Source organism: Lutra lutra, chromosome 13, assembly GCF_902655055.1.
Source record: "Lutra lutra chromosome 13, mLutLut1.2, whole genome shotgun sequence".
Lineage (NCBI taxonomy): Eukaryota > Metazoa > Chordata > Mammalia > Carnivora > Mustelidae > Lutra > Lutra lutra.
The window spans coordinates 10368304-10373354 of NC_062290.1; positions in this window are offsets into that span (position 1 = coordinate 10368304).

A 5051-nucleotide genomic window follows, 5' to 3' on the forward strand; every position below is an offset into this window, starting at 1 on the left:
AGGAAGCGCTTGGGCGGACAGATGTTCGGGAAGGTCACGGCCGGGACTGCACCTGGCTGCGTCCGGGTCCGCGCTGAGCTACCACACTCGACCCAAGGTAGCCAGTCAGAAGGCAGAGGAGTCATGAGGATGCGTTCTTCCTCCACAGTGGGATTTGCGTCCTCTTGCCGCTGGTGGGTCCCAAGAACGCACGCACGCCTGGACGTAGTTCTCGGCGGTGCTGCAACCCCCAGTCCGCCTACGGGCCCGCAGCCGCCTCCCCCTCCCTGCCGCCAGCCCTCTGCGGTGGAGTGAGGCGGATGGCTGCCCGGTGCTGCCCCGCCAGGCCACAGTTCCTCCCGGAAACCTTGACCCTGCGCTCCATTTCGCGCCCGGTGCCAGGCCCTGGTTCTGGACTGCGCGGAAGGGTCGTGATGTGGCCAGGGAGCTGGGCCGCACCTGCCTGGAGAGAGCTAGGGAGGGATGGCGACGCTGGGCTGGGAGAGGACCAGCCCTGCAGTTCACCCTCGGGTCCGAAGGTCCGGGCCCAATGCACGGGAGCGAAGGTGAGGGCGCCTGCGGGCAAGGAGAGAGGCTGCCTGGGAATCTGGAGACTGAGCTGGCAGAAGACAGCGAGCCTCGGTGCCGCTGGGCGGCTGGTGCGGTGTGGCGCGGCGGTAACGTTCTCCGCGTCCTGCTCCTGCATACTTTGGGTGTCCCAAGTGTTTCAAAAATATTCATGGGAATGTAGCTAATGTAGCTCTCATCTCCAGGCTGCTGAAACCAGACACCCCCCGCTCCTTTCATTTGGCTTTCATATGCCTTAGAAGCCATAAGGGCAGAAAATCTAGAGAAACTACAGAAACTACGAGAAAAGGGGGTAAGGTCAGAACAGCAGTAGGGACTACAGGGCTGGGAGGAAGATGAAGCGATTTTGGGCTTTTGAGTTTTTGCACCGATCCTTCACCACATTTCACTGAAAGTCTGAGGAGACTGGGCTCTCATCCCCCCCTGGCATTTAGGAAGAATGTTCAGAAATGTCTTCCTACGTGAATATCTCATTCCAGTCTGATGTCCCCTACCTGTAATTTCTGCAAAAATGGTTTAGGCTTAATGGCTGTTTTTTCATACAGCGCTGAAATTATTTAAGTGTTTCAAGTATTCATTGATTCCATATACATCACTTGGTTCAAAGAACTTACATAGATGGTAGCTAATAATACCAAAATCTGCCCCCCTCAAAAAAACACCACCACGGAAAAACAGGTGTAGGAAAAGTAAGAGTTTGAGAGTCCAGTGTGAAATTCAGTTCCACACCAGTTCCCTGTTGCTCAACTATTTAACATAATCAACGTTTGTATGTCAAAATGGATGCTTGTAAAGGAAATACCTAGATATAAACTTCATTTTCTTTTTTAATTATTTCATTAATTAATTTGACAGATCACAAGTAGGCAGAGAGGCAGGCCGAGAGAGAGAGAGAGAGAGAGAGAGAGAGAGAGAGAGAAGCAGGCCCCCTGCCAAGCAGAGAGCCCAACGTGGGGCTCCATCCCAGGACCCTGGGATCATGACCTGACCAAAGGCAGAAGCTTTAACCCCCTGAGCCACCCAGGCACCTCTGAGCTTCATTTTCTTATTTGTTCTGGGAATGCAGGTGTATGTTTATTGAAATCAGTAATTTAGAACATTGGGGGGGGTAGTTAATGATTTATTCAGCTCATGAATTGGTTTCTATTCCCAAATTTGGGCAAAGAGAACAATGAAATTAAATTAAGTGCGAGAGGGGTGCCTGGGTGGTTCACTTGGTTAAGCCACTGTCTTTGGCTCAGGTCAAGATCCCAGAGTCCCAGGACTGAGTCCCCCTTTGGGCTCCCAGCTCCATGGGGAGTCTGCTTCTCCTTCTGAACTTCTACCCTCTCATCCGCTCTCTCTCTCTCTCAAATAAATGAATAAAATCTTTTTAAAAAATAAATTAAGTGTAAGAGATTTCCTTCTGTCAGGTAATTTTGCTATGAATAGTTATGTCTATACTTACAGCTATATTTATGATGGGTAGTTCTTAAAGTTAACCTGAGTATTATGGTGTTATCTGAAGTATCTCTTGTATAAGAGATATTGTGCCATATTTCAAGCAGTATCTACTTTTCTCTTAAGTTTTAAGTCTTTTTGAAATATATATAATAGAAACTTCCAAGCATACTCAAAGTTAGAGGGATTAGTATAATTAATCTCTATGTACCGCCCCCCACCCAGGCCAGCCAGCTTTCATCTTTACCCTCCAACAGCTGTCTTCCCACTGGATTATTTTGAATCAAATCCCAGATATCCTGTCATTTCACCCATAAATATTTTTTGATCATTTCTCTAAAAGATAAGAATTCCATATCGTGGTACATAACCGCCCTACCATTAGCACACCTGAGTAACTCACCTGAGTAACTCACGCATAGCGTCAACTTCTCTGGGCAATATTTACATATTTTAAATCCTCTCAAAAACTTTTTGTTTAGTTGGTTGGTTTAAATTAGAACACAAACAAGGGCCACATGTACATGGTTGATGCTATCTCGTCTGTGTCCACAAAGATTCTTCAATCCCCTTTATTGTACTGCATTTTTGTTGTTGCAGAAACTGGACTGTTTGTCTTAAAGAATTTGACATTCTGGATCTTGTGGTTGCCGGCAACATCTTTCTGGTAAGATACTCTCAAGCATAAGGTTATTTATTTATTTGTTTACTTACTTATTTATTTACTTAAAGATTTGTCTGTTTATTTGTTTATTTGAGAGAGTGCACAAGTAGAGAGAGTGGCAGATGGGGCAGGCAGAGGGAGAGGCAGAAGCAGGGAACCCGCTGAGCAGGGAGCCCCATGCAGGGTTCAATCCCAGAACCCTGGGATCATGACACTAGCCAAAGGCAGACACCCAACCCACTGAGCCACCCAGGTGCCCCAGCATAAGATTATTTATTTAGACTTTCGAATATTAGCAGATAGTAGTACTGTTTGTAGAGGGGCAGGGAATAGCCAAGATACCTTGAAGTGTCAACTGTTGAGAGGATACGTTTTTATTAGGGGAAGGATGGGAAGGCTTATATGAAATTTTCCTACACGTATAATTTTTAAAAAGAGATTATTTTCTGAGATGCCTAGATGGCTCGGTCAATAGAGCACAAGTAGGGGAGTTTGCTTGAAATTGTCTCTCCCTCCCCTCCTCCCCCCCCAAATAAGTAAATAAATACATCTTTGTTTTTTTGTTGTTGTTTTTTTTTTAAAGGAAAGTGACCAACTGTTTTGGGTTCCCATTAGTTTAATAAGTATATACACTAAATAAAATTTCCATTTCCATTCTTCCATTGTATACTGGACTTTCTTTATCTCACTTGTCTCATTCTGCAGGGTTTGTAGACGTTTCTATGTTATGCACTCTCTGGAATCCCTGTGAGTCTTACTGATGTCTCAATGACATCAAATGTCTCAAATGACAAACAGCACATGGTCAAAAGCACAGGTGAAATTAATTTAAGTCAATCGCATCTATAACATTGATAGGTGTTTAAAAGTGTGTTCATATATTGCGCTCCTACTTGAGCTTGGGTGACTCTAAATATTCAAATTACCAATTTGAAAATTATTATTCATCTAGAATAGACAGGGATTTTAGGTAAGGCTGGATCTGTATGTTATAATACCTTAGCTAATAGGTCACATTTCCTGACCATTTAATAAGTGTTTGGTAAGCAGCCGATGCTCTGTACAATGCTTTTGGGTAGTTTCTGTTTGCTTGAATTTCCTGATTCGCTGCATTCAGCACTTAATATGATATAATAAACCTGTATGTTATATGTCATCTCTGTGTATCTTCTATGTCTATTATATGTGTATATTTGGCATTCAAGAGCTTTGGAATTTTAATCCTGGAATAGGCTTCAGTGTTTACTAAAACTGTATAAATACCCACTGCAAGGAAAAAGCTTTTATTTGTTAAAAAAACAAAAACAGAAACAAAACCCCAGGCTCCTGTTTTCTCAGGGACGAGCCAAGGATAGATGGCAGCGAGGTCTGGGGGTCTCTGGATGAAACGTATGTTGGTTTGCACTTCCGTTCTGCCTCCTGCTAGCCTTGTGATCTTGGGCAAACCACCTCACCTCTCAAAGCCTCAGTGTCCCCATCTATGCAGTGGTAATAAGGACAGATTTGATGGTGAGGGTTACCTGGAATAATGCATGTGGAGTTCTTGGCACGGAGCTCTAGAAAAGCCAGCTGTTGTTTAGCGATGATAATAACTACGATGTGTCCCCCAAAGTACTGCTGGAATTTTACTTGACATTTTCTTTGTGCAACGTGTAATCTGCTGTTGATCCCATCCGGGGTGTTTTTCATCTGACACATTATAATGTTTGTTTCTACAAGTGCGTTTGGGTCTTTTTCTCTCTCTCCCATGACTCCAGTGAGAACGCTCAATCTTTACCTTCTGGAACGTATGGAATACAGTTACGTAACTGCTCAGATGTACTTGTACCCTAACTCTATCATTTATGTCATTTATTCGTTGGTTCTGATTGATTTTTATCCCCATTCTGTGTCCTACTTTCTTGCCTCTTCACATCTCTGATAATTTTTGACCGGGTGACAAGTTTCACTCTGTCGGGTGCTTGATAATTTTGTACTTCTCTAACTAGTCCTGAACTTTGTTCCGTCACACTGTTCAGCTACTTGGAAATGGTTTGATCTTTTTAGATTTTACTTTATTAGTCATTAAGAACCGCATTTGAGAGGCTCCTGGGTGGCTCAGTCGGTTAAGCATCTGCTTTCGGCTCAGGTCGTGATCTTGGGGTCCTGGGATCGAGCCCCGCATTGAGCTGCCTGCTCGGTGGGGAGTCTACTTCTCCCTCTCCTCTGACCCTGCTCATGCTCTCACTCTCAAATAAATAAACAAAGATCTTAAAAAAAAAAAAAAAAAGAAAGAAAGAAAAAGAAAATTAAAAAAAAAAAAACAGAAAACAAAAAAACAGCACTTGGTCTAAGGCTGTTTAGCCCCAAACACTGAGGCAGAACCCAAAACCTCATCATT